At 50.1% G+C, this 19,708-nt stretch overlaps 1 protein-coding gene and 1 long non-coding RNA gene across 3 annotated transcripts in view; one reads left to right on the top strand and one right to left on the bottom strand.

Moving 5' to 3' along the window:
- pparg (peroxisome proliferator-activated receptor gamma) overlaps window positions 1-19,708 on the top strand; it is a 198,438-nt gene that overhangs the window by 97,047 nt on the left and 81,683 nt on the right. The gene's annotated exons all lie outside the window — the stretch shown is intronic.
- The window catches only part of LOC140387749 (uncharacterized), a 42,675-nt gene that overhangs the window by 21,588 nt on the left and 1,379 nt on the right, over window positions 1-19,708 (bottom strand). The window contains exon 2 of the long non-coding RNA XR_011933999.1: window positions 18,729-18,812. This is a non-coding gene — a long non-coding RNA (uncharacterized lncRNA). The remainder of the gene's footprint in view (window positions 1-18,728; window positions 18,813-19,708) is intronic.

Below are 19,708 nucleotides of genomic sequence, written 5' to 3'. Positions count from 1 at the left end.
CTCACTGTTGCATAATTAATGAGCTTCCAAGTGCTGGATATGGTGTGGGGGGTCCCAGTATTCTGGTCGGCGGTACAGGTGCCGCTGGAGCAGCCCATTACCGCAGTTCGCCTCAAAATGGGAGAATTCCGTCCAAAGTTAATTCTACTGTTAGAATAAAAACCGCTTTTTTAATGAATTTCCACAGGGATTGTCCTAATCCACCTATCCCACATGTGGCATAAGAGGCACTTGAAAATTACTTAAATGCTTTCTTGAAAGGGAATTTAATGTTTGACTAATTTATTTCAGCTGTTTGAGGAAGTACCAAGCAACATGGATAATGGGGAACCTATAAATGTGGTGTACATGAATATCGAAATGACATTTGACAATGTGCCACATCAAAGGCTACTACACAAAATAAGAGCTTGTGGTGTAAGGGGTACATGTTCGCATGGATGGAGGATTGGTTAGCTAAAAGGAAGCAGAGAGAAGGGGAAATGGCTCATTTTCAGGTTGGCAAACTGTAACTGGTGGAGTACGGCTGTTGAGAAAACCATATCTTCACAAACTGGATTTTTCTTTCAAAATATGGAAAGACTTATTTGGACACTTGAATTTTTTTAAAAGAAAGATCACTACACCTTTGGATTGGGAGCAAGCCTGCCTTTTTCCAAGAAATTACCTGACCAGCATGGTATTTGAGGGGGAAGAGCTGTTTGTTTCTTTTGAACTGCAATCACTTTAATTGATGGGGAGAGACTGGGGATGACGAAGGCTAGTGATTTACTGGAAACGGCATGACAGACAAAACATTTTGGACCTCTTGTTTTTGAAATTGGGTGTGTCTCGGGGAATAAGTTGAGAAGGAAGACTGCCCGAACACATTCCCTGCCTTGCCTGAAATTCCGTGTGTGGTTATCAATCTGCAGTCGGAGAATCCTCACCTGAGTTTAACTTGTCTGCCTTTGGAATCCTGCAAAGCTCAGACCAGAAGAATTGATTCAGCTCTATACAAGCAAATGAATAGGAGCAGAGGTAGGCCATTCGGCTCCTCAAGCCTATTCTGCCATTCAATAAGATCATGGCTGATATGTTAGTATTTCAAGTTCTACATTCCTGCCTTCTCACGATAAGCTTTGATTCCTTTGCCTAACAATAATTTATCTACCTCTGCCTTGAAAATGTTCAACAACCCCCACCACCACCTTCTCAGGCAGAGAATTTCCAAGTTACACAACCTTTGAGAGAAAAAAATGTCTCTTCATCTCTGTCCTAAAAGGACGTCCAAAAAGGACGTCCCCTAAGTTTAAAACAGTACTGCACAGTTCTGCATTCACTCACAAGAGGACATATCCTTTCCACACCCACCTCTAAAGACCATTTGAGATCTCATATACTTCAAACAAGTCACCCCTCTTCTAAACTCCAGTGGAAACCAGCCCAGTCTGTCCAAACTTCATTCAATGTATCAGTCTAGTAAACTTCTTCTGAACTACCTCAGATGCCCTGAATAACTGTATAACTTTGGTGTTCAATTCCTCTCCCAATAACAGTTTGTATTCTATTATCCTTTATAATTGCTTTCGGAAACTGCATAGACTCATGCACTAGAACACCTAGATCCCGCTGCATCTTACAATTTTGTAACTGATCTCCATTTAAGTAATACTCAATTTTTTTATTCTTCCTGACAAAGCGAACAACTTCACATTTTCCCACATTATACCTGCCAGATTTTTTCCCATCTCACTTGACCTATCTACATCTGTCTGCTAACTCCTCTCCTCTTCACACCATAACTTCCTACCTAACTTTGTATCATCTGCAAATTTAGTTACCATGCGTTCACTCCCCTCATCCAAGTAATTGATATAAATTGTAAAACGATGAAGCCCCAACACAGATCCTTATGGGGTTCCACTCGCCACATCTGAAAAGATCCATTTATACATACTTTTCTGCCAGCCAACAAATAATTTATCTATGCTAATTACACCATGAGCTTTTATTTTCCACAACAACTTGGATGGGCATTTTTTCAAATGCCTTCTGGAAATCCAAGTACAGCTCGTCTACAGCACCCCCACCCACCCCCACCCCCACCCCCTGCCGCCCCTTTATTCACAGCACATGCTAATCTTTCAAATAACTCCAATAAATTGGTTAATCATGGTTTCCCTTTCACAAACCCATGTTGACTTGTCCTGATTATCTTGAGTTTCTCAAAGTGCCCAGGGATAATCTCATTAATGATCTATTCCAACACCTTACCCACAACAGATGTCAAGCTAACTGGTCTATTGTTTCCTGTTCTCTGCCTCCCTCCCTTGAATAGAGGGTTATATTTGCTACTTCCAGCCTGAGGGAACCTTTCTAGAATCAAGTGAAGAGGGCCAACACTCACTCTACTCACACTCTTCCTTTTTAAATACCTGTAGGCCACCTGCACAAAATTCCTTATCTGGAGATACCTGAACAAGTCCTGCACCCCCCCCCCCCCCCCCCCCACCCCCAACTTGGCTGACAACTCCTCCATGCTGGCAAACCGTCCTTCCCTTCCCACACCCCGAACATACATCCAATCTCGACGGTTCAAATAAATGATTGGCACAGATAGGGGCCAGCTTCAACATGGCTCCAAGCTTAAAGTGCTACCTGAATTGCCTCCGTATCTTTAAGGTGGACACAACCGCCGGGTTCGAGGAGTACCTAGCCAGAGAAAATGGAAGTGAGCCCCCATCACCAATGCCTCCAGACTAGACCCCTAGGGGCTTTTCACAGTAACTTAATTGAAGCCTACTTGTGACAATAAGCGATTATTATAGGACTCGCCTCCATCTGTCCCCACACTGAATCTGTGTCACTGCACCACCCCAGCGCCTTCTCAGCATTAGCCACCAAATCATAATAAAACAAATTTGGCAGTGGTACACCCCCTGACTGCCTATCCTGTTGAAGAACTACCCTATGGATCCTTTGTGTCTTACCTGCCTGTATAAAGGAGGAAATCAATCTATTAACCCTCCCAAACAATGATTTAGGGAGGAAGATGGGAAGACATTGAAACGCTAGGTTGTCCCACTTTTGCAGATCGGACTTAACCTTGTCCACCAGATTGGTGAAGTTCAATTTATGCAACCGGGCCCAATTATGGGCCACCCGTACTCCCAGATATCTGAAGCTAGAGCTGGCCAAGCGAAAAGGCAACACCTCCAAGTTGTCTCTCCTCCCGGGGGGTTAACCAGAAAACATTCACTCCTTTCCAGATTCAGCTTATAGTCTGAAAATTAACCAAAGCTCCTCAATAGCTTCAATATATCACCCATAATGGGGGACTGGGTCCTTAACATAATGCAGCAGATCATCCGCATATAGAGATCCCCCCCTATGCTCCACCTCCCCCCCTCCTTATCCCCTTCCACTTACCTGAAGCCCTCAAAGCTATGGCTAAGGGCTCAATCACTAACGCAAGCGAGAGGGGAGACATCGGACACATGTCTGGTCCCCTTTTTCAAATGAAGAACCCCGAACTTGAGGTAATGTTACGAACACTAGCCAAGGAGCCCTAGACAACAACCGTATCCAGGGAATCAAATTTGGCCCTAGACTGAACCCCTCCAAAACTTCAAACAGGTTCGAACCTGCACTCAGCTCCACTCTGTCGAATGCTTTCTCGGCATCTAAAGATACAATCACCTTCGCCGCAGGCTCCTTAGACGGGAGAGAACCAAATTCAACAGCCTCCAAATGTCAGCTGACAACTGCCGGCCCTTGACACAGCCTGTCTGATCCTCCACCATCATCTCGGGGAGACGGCTTGGAAAACTGCAGCTATGCCATCAGGTAAACAAATGATTGGATATGTGCTGGCCACAGTGAAAGTTAGGAATGGCCAGAATGTATATTGCCTGGGTGGGCACGCGCTCAACTGCTGTAGACAGGGTGGTACTGTGCTCACTCCAGTCCAACACCGGCATCTCCACATCATGGAAGTGCGTTGAAAGAGGTCCTGTCATCGCGCACTATTTCAGTCAACAGACATGCACGAGGGTCGGAAGTGCGCCCGCCAACAATCAGGATGACCATTTAGAGGCCAGTTGAATGCAGTTTTACACGGGCTGTCTGCCTTTCCAGTTGGGAGGTGGGCCGAATAGCCAGGCGGCCTTAACATTTTAGCTTCAACCTCGATCCACGGAGGGATGAACTGCTTTTTCTGGGCGCAATCCCTTGCTACGCTCAGCTTTTTATGGAACCATAGAATCAACAGGACAGAAGGAGGCCATTCAGCCCATCGAGTCTGCACCGGCCCTTGGAAAGCGCACCCCACAGAAGTCCACGCCTCCACCCAATCCCCATAACCCAGCAACCCCACCTAACCTTTTTTGGACACCAAGGGCAATTTATCATGGCCAATCCACCTAACCTGCACATCTTTGGACTGTGCGAGGGAACCGGAGCACACGGAGGAAACTCACACAGACACAGGGAGAATGTGCAGACTCCGCACCGACAGTGACTCAAGCCGGAATCGAACCTGGGACCCTGGAGCTGTGAAGCAACTGTGCTAACCACTGCTACCATGCTGCCTAACAGAACGCTTTTCACACGGTCTGCTTGTTACTTGGCCAGCCACCCTGAGATTGCACTCTGGGGATGACCACGGGCAGGAACAGGTTTCACGTCTGTTTCCGGGTCCACTGAGTGTGCACGCCCGACGGACAAACAAATTCAGGTCATTGAGATCACGAGAGGATAGTCCAACTTCGTGGTGCCACCGGAAAGATTTTTTTTATTGAAAGATTTTCATTTTATAACAAACAAACATTGCACACATAATCTGACTATATATTATATTATATATCTTTGAATTCAACCTAGATGCTATGCGATTAAACTATACACTTGTGATAAGCATCTTACCAGAGTCGTCAATATATATAGATTGTAACTGGTACAGTAGATTTATGGTTAGGAAAGAGAGAAAAAGGAAAACAAACCCTGATGTCCCCTGACCGGGATTGTTGGGGGGGGGTGCAGTCGCAGCTTACAGCTGAAGGCGAGGCCAACCAAAGGTGGTGAGGCCTCGTCTAGGGACTTTGCACCACTTTTCAGGTGTGTTGCTGTACTGTTGCTCGCGAGCCTGCTGCGCCCCCGTTGTATCGTACACATGTCACCCCCCCACCCCAACGCACCATCCCTCCCTTTTCATTCTATTCTACCACCTACATATAGATCCCTTACTGTCAGCCCCCCTTTGTCTTTTCTCCACCTTTAGTAGGGGCTGTGATTTCGCTGTGATTAATCTGTGGCTTCTGCAGATGGGGGCCGGGACAGACATGTCACCAAGTTTGTAGTGATGTGAGCTGGTTCCAGGTCCTTAGTGTGGCTACTACCACCGGACTCCTGGGATTCTTTCCAGCCCACACGAAAGCCACGATTAGCTTATTCACCTCGTCGAAGAAGAATTTGGGGCTGAAGATCGGGGGCGATCTGAATATGAAGATGAATCTTCGCAGTATGATCGTTTTTATTGTCTGCACTCTTCCCACCAATGAGTCCCACTGAGTTCCACCTCCGCAGGTCCCTCTTCACTTCCTCCACCAGGCTAGACAGGTTCCATTTTTGGAGCCGTGTCCAGTCATGGGCTATCTGGATCACCAGGTATTTGAACTTGGTTTGGCCCAGTTTGAACAGCAGCGACCCCAGCTCTGCTCCTCCCCCTGGGGGTTCACCAGGAAGATTTCACTCTTGCTCAATTTTAGTTTGTATCCCTAGAAGGCTCCAACTGCCTCAGGAGTTCCATTATCTTACCCATGCTGACCAGGGGATTCGAGACATAGGGGAGCAGATCATCTGCATAGAGAGAGACTCTGTGCTCCCTGTCGCCCCTCTGAATGCCACTCAACCCTTTTGCTGATCTGAGAGCGATGGCCAATGGCTCAATTGCCAGAGAGAACAGCAGCGATGACAACGGGAATCCCTGTCTCCTCCCTCTGTGCAGCTTGAAATAGCCAGAGCTGGTGGTGTTCATTCGTACTCTCGCCATGGGAGTGTTGTACAGTAGTTTTGCCCATGAGGTGAGCGCTGGCCCAAACCCGAACCGTTCAAGCACCTCCATTCAAATCTGTCGAAGGCTTTCTCTGCGTCCAGGGAGATGATCACTTCTGGTGTCTCCTCCCCGGGTGGAGTCATGACAACGTTCAGCAGGCGTCTGATGTTCGCCGTCAGCTGTCTGTCCTTGACAAACCCGTCTGATCTTCCGCGATTACTTTTGGCAAGGAACTCTCCGGTTGGCTCGCCAGAGCTTTCGCTAGGACTTTGGCATCAGTGTTCAGGAGTGAGATGGGTCTGTATGACCCACGCTCCTTCTTGGAGATCAATGAGATTGAGGCCTGTGCCAGCGTGGGCAGCAGGTCTCCCTTCGACAGCGAGTCATTGAATGGTACAGGGAAGATAATTAAGCAATTGTCTGTACCACAGACTATGGAGGGTGGATAAACCTCTGGTTTCAGTCATAAATATAATTGATGCCTTTGACTGTGCCAGTGCCCTGAATAGACCAGAAATAGCCAGTAGGATTGCCAAGTCCTTTGCAGCATCAGAAACTAAATTCCAGAAAACGGCTTACTTTTTAAGTCAGAAAAAGTTCATTTTGTGCCTGCTTCATTCATATTGCAACCAGTGTTAAAGAGGAGTGAAAGAAACTAGCTCCTCAAGGCTGTCTCACACTTGAATCATTCTCAGATAACTGAAACTGCAGTTGTGTTACAGATTCTGCCTCTGTGGAATGCTACAGATTCTGCCTCTGTAAAATCTACAGCAATATGTCCCACAAGATGTTAACGGAATTGCATTCAGGTGCCGAGTCCATTTTTGCTCGATTAAATGGATACATGAAAGTTTGCTACTTTTTATTAACCCAGAAAGACCTCTCAGATTAAAACATTTGTACTGATTCCATTGCCTTTGCAAATCAAGGACAAGATTTGATTTCTAAGATTAAAAAGCTGATAGTAAAATATTACGAAGATCTTTTAATGTCAAATCATATCTCAAAATAGTTCAGTATTTTCTGCACGCTGCATTGCGTGCGTGATAAGAAAGCCTGATATACCGCAACATTTATTAGCTTAACAGACATTGAATGTTGGCGCAGTTATGACCAAGGTCAGAAGTTCACAGCCTTGTCTGTTCAACTACTAACCTCTCTTTTCCTGTTTGTGGTTTCTAGTCTATATAGTACCTGTGGCTTTTTATGCTACTGAAATCAGTTGAACCAGCACAAAATGTAGTCGCATATTCCCAAGAACGAACTTAAATGAAAGTTTTATATGAAAAGCCCAAGTACAATTTGAATAAGCTATCTTAATGAGGACATTGGAAAAACTACTGTTTAGACTTCAGATTGGTTTTGAATATGTAAAACTGTTTCATTCACAGAATTCCATCCTTTGCCGCAACACCTTTTCACTTTAGGGGTGTATATATATACTTTATGCTCGCATTTCGAGATTTCCCACAGTTGATTTTTTAATAATGATTTTTTAATAATAATAATCTTTATTGTCACAAGTAGGCTTACATTAACACTGCAATGAAGTTACTGTGGCAAGCCCCTAGTCGCCACATTCTGGCACCTGTCTGGGTACACTGAGGGAGAATTCAGAATGTCCAATCCACCTAACAGCACATCTTTCGGGACTTGTGGGAGGAAACCGGAGCACCTGGAGGAACCCCAGGGAGCTACAGGGAGAACATGAAGACTCCGCACGGACAGTGAGCCAAGCGGAAATTGAACCCGGGACCCTGGCGCTGTGAATCAACAGTGCTAACCACTGTGTCACCATGGGCGATAATCCTTCTCTCTTTGTTGAACCAAGCTTTTTTTTCCCGTCCAGAACCTATGTTCTTTTCCCGTTCTTGCATGGAGCATTACCACGTCATGGCTGTTAATTTTCAATCATTCTTGATCTCACGTCAGTCGTTTGCTCACTTTATTTCTCCGTATTAAACCAAGCCAGGCTTCTTTCCTTGTTCGGATAGAAACATAACTGATAGCAAAAGAATGAATCGTCTTTGTTTCAGCCTATCTTTGAATGAATAAAAGATAACCAACGTTATCGACCAGTTGTTGCATTTATTTCTGAACTGCCTGCAGGTCTTCCTTTCTAACTCTCTGTGGTAGTCACCACTAGCCGTATTATATGTATTATGGTAAGACACGTATAATAGAGGTACATGGGTAAATCCCTGCCTGCTGGCTCCGCCCAGTAGGCGGTGTATAAATGTGTGCGCTCGCCGGTGCTGCAGCCATTCTGGTGGCAGCTACAGGAGGCACAACATCTTTGCTCAATAAAGCCTCGATTAGTCCACTATTCTTGTCTTTGTGGTAATTGATAGTGCATCAATTTATTGAGCAAAGATTTTTAAAACGATGGATCTTCGCATCAAGCCTGATCGGCTGCAGCTGAGCCCTCAAGCAACCAACGCTACCTCCGCTTTTGACCACTGGCTAGCCTGCTTCGAAAGCTACCTCCGAACATCCGCTGAGGAACCCTCGGACGTGCAGAAGCTCCAAGACCTTTATTCAAGGGGGAGCCCTGACATTTTTCCTCTCATCCGGGATGTGCCCACTTACCCCGATGCGATGGAGCTCCTGAAGGGACATTACGTTCGGCCAGTCGACCAACTATACGCCAGGCGCCTCCTATCCACGAGACAACAACTCCCCAGTGAGTCTCTGGACGATTTCTGGCGTGCCCTGCAGATCCTGGGGAGGAACTGTGACTGCCAGGCAGTTTCGGCAGTCCAGCACACAGAACGTTTAATCCGAGACGCCTTTGTTACGGGCATGAGGTCTGCGTACGTCCACCAATGCCTACTGGAAGGGGGTACACTTGATCTTGCGGAAATCAGGCAGCTCGCAAACTCGTTAGAAGTGGCCTCCCGTAACGTCCAGTCGTACGCCCCGACCGTGCAGCACCCTCGTGGGCATCGTGGGCCCCACCAGGCTGCTAACTCCAGCTCACCGCAAGCCTGTGCTGCGCGCCAGCCAGCCAACCCTGGGGGGCCCCAAGTGCTATTTTTGCGGGCAGAACAAACACCCCCGGCAGCGCTGCCCGGCGTGGAGCGCAACCTGCAACGGATGTGGAAAGAAGAGACACTTTGTTTCTGTTTGCCAGGTTCGGTCGTTCGCCACTGTTTCCAGGCCCAGCGTTCCTACACCCCCCACGTGTGACCCAGGGGCGCCGCCATTTTCCTCCTCGCAAGCCACGTGCGGCCCGTGGGCGTCGCCATCTTCTCCTCCGCAGGCCACATGCGGCCCGTGGACGCCGCCATCTTTTATGCCACCCGCCATATGTGCCCCGTGGGCGCCGCCATCTTCGGCACCATTTTGGACGGCGCCTCAGGACCCCTGCTCATCTGGCCGTTCATCGCCTGCCGCTACCTCCACCACCGCTGACCAGCCCTGGACCTCCCAGCATCTGCCGCTGCTCGCTCGATCACCTTGGATCAGTCCCGGCCCCGCAACCTCGCGACTGCAACAATGACGGTGAAAATCGATAGGCACGAGACGACCTGCCTTTTTTACTCCGGGAGCACAGAGAGCTTCATCCATCCCACGATGGTAAGGCGTTGCTCCCTCGCGGTACACCCCGTTACCCAGAAAATCTCAATGGCATCCGGATCCCATTCCGTGGAAATCCGGGGGTACTGCATCGCGACCCTCCCCCTCCAAGGCGTAGAGTTTAGCAACTTCCGGCTCTACGTCCTCCCCCACCTCTGCACTGCCCTGTTACTCGGCCTGGACTTCCAGTGCCACCTCCAGAGCTTAACTTTAAAATTCGGCGGACCCCTACCCCCCTCACCGTATACAGCCTCACGACCCTTAAGGTCGATCCACCTTCCTTGTTTGCGAACCTCACCCTGGATTGCAAACCCGTCGCCACCAGGAGCAGACGGTACAGTGCCCAGGACAGGACCTTCACCAGGTCGGAGGTCCAATGGCTTCTGCGGGAAGGGGTCTTTGAGGCCAGCAACAGCCCTTGGAGAGCTCAAGTGGTAGTAGTAAAGACTGGGAAGAAGCACAGGATGGTCATTGACTACAATCAGACCATCAATCGGTACACACAGCTCGACGCGTACCCCCTCCCACGCTTATCTGACAAGGTTAATCAGATTGCGCAGTATCGGGTCTTTTCCACAGTGGACCTGAAGTCCGCCTACCACCAGCTCCCCATCCGCCCAGAGGACCGCCAATACACTGCGTTCCAAGAAGATGGTCGCCTCTATCACTTCCTTAGGGTGCCCTTCGGCGTCACTAATGGGATCTCGGTCTTCCAACGAGAGATGGACCGAATGGTTGACCGGTACGGACTGCGGGCCAACTTCCTGTACCTAGATAACGTCACCATCTGCGGCCACAATCAGCAGGACCTCGACGCTAACCTCCAAATAGTCCTCCAGACCGCCAAACCCCTTAACCTCACGTACAATAAGGATAAATGCGTGTTCCGCACCAACCGCTTAGCCACCCTTGGCTATGTCGTGGAAAATTGAGTTCTAGGGCTCGACCCTGACCGCATGGGCCCCCTCATGGAACTCCCCCCTCCCCCGACTGCACCAAGGCCCTGAAACGATGCCTGGGGTTTTTCTCCTGCTATGCCCAGTGGGTCCCTAATTATGCGGACAAGGCCCGCCCACTCATTCAGTCCACAGTTTCTCCCCTGACGGCTGAGGCCCGCCAGGCCTTCAACCGCATCAAGGCAGACATCGCCAAGGCCACGATGCACGCGGTCGACGAGTCCCTCCCCTTTCAGGTCGAGAGCGATGCATCGGGCGTAGCTCTGGCCGCCACCCTCAACCAGGCGGGCAGGCCCGTGGCCACAATGTACGCAGTAGACGAGTCCATCCCGTTCCAGGTGGAGAGCGATGAGTCCGACTTTGCCCTGGCCACTACCCTCAACCAGGCGGGCAGGCCCATGGCTTTCTTCTCCCGTACCCTCCAGAGCTCCGAAATTCGACACTCCTCTGTCGAAAAGGAGGCCCAAGCCATTGTGGAAGCTGTGCGACATTGGAGGCATTACCTGGCCGGCAGGAGATTCACTCTCCTCACTGACCAACGGTCGGTTGCCTTCATGTTCAATAACACACAGCGGGGCAAGATCAAAAACGACAAGATCTTGAGGAGGAGGATCGAGCTTTCCACCTATAATTACGAGATTTCGTATCGCCCGGGGAAGCTCATCGAGCTCCCTGGTGCCCTATCCCGCGGTACATGTGCCAGTACACAAGTGGACCGACTCCGGGCTCTCCACTATGACCTCTGCCACACGGGGGTCACCCAGTTCTTCCATTTCATCAAGGCCCGCAACCTGCCCTACTCCATTGAGGAGGTCAGGACTGTCACCAGAGACTGCCAGGTTTGCGCAGTGTGCAAGCCGCACTTCTACCAGCCAGATCGAGCGCACCTGGTGAAGGCCTCCCGCCCCTTTGAGCACCTCAGCATGGAATTCAAAGGGCCCCTCCCCTCCACCGACCGCAACACGTACTTTCTGAACGTGGTCGATGAGTACTCCCGGTTCCCTTTCGCCATCCCATGCCTCGATATGACTTCTGCCCCGGTCATTAAAGCCCTCCACAGTATCTTCGCTCTGTTCGGTTTCCCCACCTACGTTCACAGCGATCGGGGATTCTCTTTTATGAGTGATGAGCTGCGTCAGTTCCTGCTCAGCAAGGTCATCGCCTCGAGCAGGAAGACCAACTACAACCCCTGGGGAAACGGGCAGGTGGAGAGGGAGAACGGGATGGTCTGGAAGGCCGTCCTGCTGGCCCTGCGGTCTAAAAATCTCCCGGTCTCCCGCTGGCAGGAGGTCCTCCCCGACGCGCTCCACTCCATCCGATCACTCCTCTGCACCGCAACTTATGAGACCCCTCATGAACGTCTCTTTGCCTTTCCCAAGTAGTCCACCTCCAGGGTCTCACTCCCAACATGGCTGACAGTTCCTGGACCCGTCCTCCTTCGCACCTCCTCCATGTGCGGACCCTTATGTCGGACCCTTTGGTCGAAAGGATCCACCTCCTGCACGAGAACCCGCAGTACGCCTATGTGGCACACCCCGACGGGCGCCAGGACAGTCTCCCTCCGGGACCTGGCACCCGCTGGATCCCCACCCACGGCCCCCGACCTGACACCACGCCCCCCCCCCCCCCCCCCCCCCGGTTGCCTCATTCACCCCTGCGCCACTCTCACTCCCCCCAGCGAACCTCGCCGCAGCCCCCGCCCCAGGAGGATCCGTCCTCCCATTGGTCCCACTCAGGGGTGACGAACACGAGGACAACACGCTCCCGGAGTCACTGGTGACCAAGTCGGCGCCCACATCACCATCAGGACTGAGGCGATCGCACAGGACGGTCAAGGCCCCCAACCGACCGACCTTTTAATTCTTTTTCCACCACCCCCGTCAGATTCTTATTTTTAACAGGGGGTGAATGTGGTAGTCATCACTAGCAGTATTATATGTATTACGGTAAGACACGTATACTAGAGGTACATGGGTAAATCCCTGCCTGCTGGCTCCGCCCAGTAGGCGGCATATAAATGTGTGTGCTCGCCGGTGCTGCAGCCATTCTGGTGGCAGCTACGGGAGGCAGAACACCTTTGCTCAATAAAGCCTTGATTATTCCACTACTCTCGTCTTTGTGGTAATTGATAGTGCATCACTCTCTCCGGCCTGTAATTCAAACTGAGAATTTGTACCATTTCCTTTCCTAATTCTGAACTGCATTTGTATGAATACAGTGCTCAGTGCTAAATTTTGTTTGATTACACACCTGTGAACGGCCTTGTGATATTTTACTATGCTGAAGGTGCTATGCAAATGCAAGTTGTTGTTGCCGCTGTCGTCGTCCCCACCGTCATCCCCCTTTTTCATTGAACGACTCCCAATATGTCGAGTGGTCTCCGGACTTGTGAGATCTCTGTCTAATTCTTCTGTGGATCATCTACATCTCCCTTTCTATATCACCCTGTACCTGAAATATCCGTCACTGCCTCTTGGGTAACCACATTCTGGGGAGTATGAGCTTCTTAATGGCAGACACAATTTCTTTGAAGCGAGCAGTTCAAATAATTTAATTCTTTCTATTTCTGCTTATTTTATATTGGCAGATTTTCATCACTTGTGATTTATCCCTCTTTTATGACTTGAGTTAGTCAAAACATAAATGTGATGGGAATTATATAGTAAAAGGCAGAACTCTTAGGAGCATTGACATTCAGAGGGATCTGGGCATTTAGAAAGGGCTATGTCATAATATACACCAGTATATCATGGTGCAGACATACACACACACACTGATGGACATGCAGTGGGACCAATCAGCATACACAACACCGCAGCCAATCACCAGTGAGAGCACACGCACTATAAAGACAGAGGACAGGAGAGTTCCCGCTCATTCTAGTAGCAGCCAGCTCGGAGCACAGAGCTCACAGCCTGCAACACAGACATTCACCATGTGCATCACCTGGTTAGGACTAGGCAAGAGTCAACAGTTAAAGCTGGTATTGCATTTACCACAGTTCAAGTATGTTAATATAGTTAACCTTACAATAAAATAGAGTTGCACCACTTCCAGTGTTGGTGACCTGTTTGTGATCCAGAACACCCAACACATCATGGTACAAGGAGTGGTTGCATCCTAGCACTTCTGAGACCCACCTGCAACTAATCAGCATTCCGGCATCCTGAAGTATGGAGAACATCAACCCGCCGCCGCCGCTCCGCATCGCCGGCACCTCAGCGTACAGTGACAACCAGCAACGATACCCAGGCAAGATGTTCAAGATCCGGGTTCCGCAGCAGCTCCAGTGCCACGGCGATCTCTGCGGAAACTGGCGGGCATTCCGGCAAAAGTTTGAAATCTTCCTGCTGGCAGCCGAACTAGAAGATCTGGCCCATCCTGAAAAAACACAGCTTCTCCTCACCATCGCCGGTGCCAGAGCAGAAGAAGTCTTTTAAAAATTCAAGTTCTCCAAGGGGCAAAACAGGAGCGACTTCCAGGCAGTCCTGGACAAATTCGGCAAATACTGTGAGGAGAACACACTCCAACCAGCAAGAAAAGGTAAGAGAAGCACCAGTACTCACCTCGAAGCCGAAATCCCGGAGCAGAGAACGATTTTGGTCGGCGGCCATCTTTCTAAAGGGACTGCATTTCTGCAGTTGCGCGACGTCGCGCATGCGCGATCATGAAAACGGCCATCAGTAAAGGAACCGCGTTTTGCGCATGTGCAAACGCCTTCTACGTCACGTGCGTCATGACGTCAGAGGCCCCGGACCACACCCATTTAAAGGGGAAACGTCCCAAATCAAAGAAATCTTTTAAAGCTGTAAAACAACCTTCCTTTACCTGGAATGACAGCACAATGCCTCAAATTGAACCAGGAAGCGCAATAAACCTCCGAAGAACCCTGCAACAAGCAGTTACCTACCCCCAAACCGAGTCCGATTCCGACTTCCCGCAGACCAGTGACACCGAGGACCCGAGGGAGCCTTTTTGAGTCGCTGTTATAACAAAGAACACTGGTGCTTCCGCTAATCTCCTAGCGTGGTCAGCCTTTCAGACCCTTGGGTTAAACCAACCATCCTTCCGTCGACCTGCCAATTGGTGGACTACAATGGCAATGTCAATCCTGCTACCGGTTCATGCCAACTTGAAGTGACGCACAACTCGCGAAAAGCCATCCTCGAAGGACTCTGTGCTAGGCGCACAGGCGTGCAAACTCCTAAACCTCGTTCAACGAGTACACTCTCTCTCCAGAGGACACGTCTGCCTTCCAGGATGCGGACTTCAGGGCGCAACTCAATGCCATCATCGACCAGCACCGCAACATTTTTGAAGGCATGGGCACGCTTCCATACACTTACAAAATCCTGCTCAAACAATACGCCACGCCTGTGGTTCATGCACCTCACAGAGTCCCAGCACCCCTCAAGGACTGCCTCAAGCAGCACCTGCAGGACCTTCAGGACTAAGGAGTGCTCGCCAGAGTGACGGAACCAACCGACTGGGTCAGTTCCATGGTGTGCGTAAAGAAGCCCTCCGGCGAGCTCAGGATCTGCATTGACCCAAAGGATCTGAATCGCAACATAATGAGGGAGCGCGAGGAGATCACGTGCGAGATGGCTCGGGCCAACATCTTCACCAAACTTGACGCCTCGAAAGGATTCTGGCAAATTCAACTGGACAGGTCCAGCAGAAAGCTGTGTACCTTTAATACCCCGTTTGGCAGATACTGCTACAACAGGATGCCATTTGGGATTATTATCGGCATCAGAAGTATTCCACCGGATCATGGAGCAAATGATGGAGGGCATTGAGGGTGTGCGCGTCTATGTTGACGACATCAGCATTTGGTCCACCACCCCGCAGGAGCATATCAGTCGCCTCCAGCGCATTTTCAAATAAATACGGGATCAAGGCCTTCGCCTCAACAGAGCCAAATGTTCCTTCGGCCAGACGGAACTCAAGTTCCCAGGGGACCACATCTCCTGGTTGGGTGTGCGGCCGGATGCGGACAAGGTGGCAGCCATCACGGCCATGCAGAAGCCAGCGGATAAGAAGGCGGTCCTCCGATTTTTGGGCATGGTCAACTTCCTGGGGAAGTTCATCCCCAACCTCGCCTCCCATACCACAGCTCTCCGGAACCTGGTCAGGAAGACGACAGACTTCCAATGGCTTCCCGCCCACGAGCGCGAATGGGAGGAGCTTAAGACCAAGCTTACCACGGCCCTGGTATTGGCATTTTTTGATCCCATGAAGGAAACAAAGATTTCAACGGATGCCAGCCAATCCGGCATTGGGGCGGTGCTCCTGCAACGCGATGAGGCCTCATCATGGGCCCCCGTTGCATATGCGTCACGTGTCATGACCCCCACGGAACAGCGCTACGCGCAGATTGAAAAGGAGTGCCTGGGCCTGTTGACTGGGGTCGACAAATTTCATGATTACGTGTACGGCCTCCCCCAATTCACTGTCCTCCAGCACATTCTGCTTAAACTTCGGCTGAAATTACGATTTCCAGCTCCTATACACTCCGGGAAAGGACCTGATCATAGCCGACGCTCTGTCCAGGGCAGTCAACACCCCGTGTGACCCAGAGGGGTTCGTCTGCCAGGTTGACGCCCATTTGGCCTTCACGGCCTCCAATCTGCCGGCCACGGATGAACGCCTTATCCACATTCGCCGCGAGACTGCGGCTGACCCCCTACTACAGCGTGACATGCGCCACATGACGGACGGGTGGCTCAAGGGCCAATGCCCGCAGTTCTACAATATCAGAGACGATCTGACAGTAGTCGATGGTGTCCTCCTGAAGCTGGACCGCATCGTGATCCCGCACAGCATGCGCCAGCTCGTTTTGGAACAGCAATGGAACACGAGGGCCATCTTGGCATGGAGAAGTGCCGACGGAGGGCCCGAGAGGCTGTGTACTGGCCTGGCATCAATTAGGACATCACCAACACTGTGCTCAACTGCCCCACCTGTCAGCGGTTCCAGCCGGCCCAACCACATGAGACCCTACAGCCCCATGAGTTGGTCACGTCCCCTTGGTCTAAGGTAGGCATTGACCTGTTCCATGCACTCGGCAGGGACTATGTTCTGATTGTAGACTATTTTTCGAACTACCCGGAGGTCGTACGCCTGCACGACATCACATCATCAGCGGTCATCCATGCCTGCAAGCAGACCTTTGCCTGTCACGGCATCCCACTCACTGTGATGTCGGACAATGGCCCCTGCTTCGCGAGCCAGGAATGGTCCAACTTTGCCAGCAGGTACAACTTTGTGCATGTGACATCCAGTCCCCTGCATCCCAAATCCAATGGCAAAGCGGAGAAGGGCATCCACATCGTCAAACGGCTCCTCTGCAAGGCTGCCGATGCAGGATCCGACTTCTACCTCGCCTTGCTGGCCTATCGTTCAGCCCCACTCTCCACGGGCCTGTCGACAGCCCAGCTGCTCATGGGTCGCACCCTCAGGACCACGGTGCTGTCCATTCACGTCCCAGACCTCGAGTCCTTCAGCGGATGCAACTGTCTCGTGCACAACACAAGGCGGCGCATGACGCTCGGGCGACTGATCTCCCTGCTCTAGCGCCGGATGACTACGTCCGCATCCATCTTCCGGGCTGGTCTGCAACTGCCGTGGTTCTTTGGCAGGTGTCTCCCCACTCGTTCCTGGTTCGTCTGCCAGATGGTTCCATTCGCCGCCGCAATCGGCGTGCCCTTCGTCTCGTTCCACGCTCGCTACGTGATCCTCCACCATGCCACGCCCTCCTGTTGCCCCCAACCTGGACTATGTGGAGATTCCGAATACTCTGCATCCTCCTCACTCTGCCGTGGCCCAGCCCGTTCCTCAGCCGGTGGCTCCTGACCCACCCTTGAGGCGGTCAACCAGAATTCGTCGCCCACCTCAGAGACTTGACTTATGAGTTTTACGATGTTGGACTCTTTGATCTGTTCTGTAATCCTGTTTCATCGTTCCAGTAGTTTGGATATAATGTTCATTTCGTTGTTGGTGTGACACCCTATTTCTCGGCACCAGACACCTTCCCGTGTAAATAGATTAGCCTCATGTACATAGTCATGTAAATAACACGCACACACATAGTCAGGTACATTCACTACACGATATTTATTGTCACGCAGGCACATATTCTTTATATAAAAGGGGGATGTCATAATATACACCAGTATATCATGGTGCAGACACACACACACACGCACACACTGATGGACATGCAGTGGGACCAATCAGCATACACAACACCGCAGCCAATCACCAGTGAGAGCACACACACTATAAAGACAGGGCACAGGAGAGTTCCCGCTGATTCTAGTAGCAGCCAGCTCGGAGCACAGAGCTCACAGCCTGCAACACAGACATTCACCATGTGCTGAGTGCATCACCTGGTTAGGACTAGGCAAGAGTCAACCGTTAAAGCTGGTATTGTATTTACCCACAGTTCAAGTATGTTAATATAGTTAACCTTACAATAAAATAGAGTTGCACCACTTACAGTGTTGGTGACCCGTTTGTGATCTAGAACACCCAACACATCAGGCTACACTGCCAGGACTTAAATTTCAAAAGTTTCCACTTCAATTCTATCCTGCCATCCTTTTCCTCCCATAGCCTTCTAGCACACACACACACACACATGGAAATCCAGAAGCCCTCTTTAAACTGTTTCAGTATTTGTAGAAGCAGGAGAAGCTTTTAAGAGCACTGAAACAACTTAAGACCAGTTATTAGTTGGGTGCAAGTTATTGTCCAGTTCTTGTCAGTGTGGTCTTGCACTTGAAAGAACCGGTTTAGGACTGCAGAGCTGGAGAACCTAAGAGCTATTTGATCTTCAGACATACTTGAAAGAGCTCATTGGGAAGCAAGTATTATAGATCAAGATAGTTAAAAGACTATTGGTAGACATGATGGAACCAGTCATAGCAAAAATGTGTTACAGGTTAAGCGTTGTATAATGCAAGTGTGACACTTTGATCATGTGTGGTCTATGGAGAACGTAAACATAACATTGTGAAAAGAAGAAGCTCACAGTTTATTAAAAATTACCCCCCCCCCCCCAACCACTGCAACTTTTATGTTGCCATGGCTGAGTTATCTATTGCAATGTGACGGGCTTTCTGTATGTGTGAGCGCGTGTTTGTAAGTTAGCTTACATTGTTGCTTTGATCATTTTCATCTTCCTATTTTCTTGCCTCTCTTCACTTCCCACCAGTAGATGCATTGCCTTCCCACTCCACCTGCATTAAGTATTTTTCAAACAAATGACATAGACACTGTAAATAAGGTATTTCCCCTGTAAATTACCAAATATATAATTGTATAGTCATCCATAAAGTGTCTAATTGGTCTGGCACACCAATGGACAACGCACAATGTCCGTAAACGTGTGGAATGATAGTAAGTAATAGCTTTAGATTTTGTTCACAAATCAGAGTGTGCACCTACTGTGATAACCTCCAGGAGCACCACCAGGGATCACTTATAGATCTCCCCATGGGGATCATAGAGTCAGAGTTTCCTTGGTAGCAGGCAGAGGCCCTCCCAACTGGGACTTATTAACTGAACGTGAAGAATCCCCAGAGAATCAGTAATGGAATTGCAGGCAAGTCTTGAGAACACTGAGCATGGACCATCCCTCCCAGAGATGCTTTGGCACCGATTAGAATGCGGGATAAATAATGTCACATCTCAGAGGAAACTGCTGGCAGAAACTAGCCTGGACCTTAAAGTGCCATAGAACTGTCACTGTCTTGCAAAAACATGGAAAAAAGGACCCAGGAACTCCAGGGTTCCATGGATCACAGCATCCTCCCCACTGGGCGACCTCCATCCAGGTGAACCTGCTTCCCCACAGGCAGTACTCACGTGGTCCACCAGCCACCAAGTTAACAATCAGGCACAATATATAAGGAGAGGAGTCGATGGCCGCGAGACACCAGGAACTGATGGGAAACCTCCTCCTAGGGCGATGGAGAGCAATTGCAGAGTTGCCACACCTGTGGTTATAGGGCACGCCCAAGGCAGGGCTACTGGAATTGGCAAAGACAAAGCCACCTCAGGCCAGGGCTTTACAAATCAACCAGTCCGAACAGGAAGAGCAGATGCAATTAAATTGCATCACAGCCCCCAAAGT

The sequence above is a fragment of the Scyliorhinus torazame genome, chromosome 13 (genome assembly GCF_047496885.1).
Source record: "Scyliorhinus torazame isolate Kashiwa2021f chromosome 13, sScyTor2.1, whole genome shotgun sequence".
NCBI lineage: Eukaryota > Metazoa > Chordata > Chondrichthyes > Carcharhiniformes > Scyliorhinidae > Scyliorhinus > Scyliorhinus torazame.
This window is presented reverse-complemented; position numbering and strand designations above follow the sequence as displayed.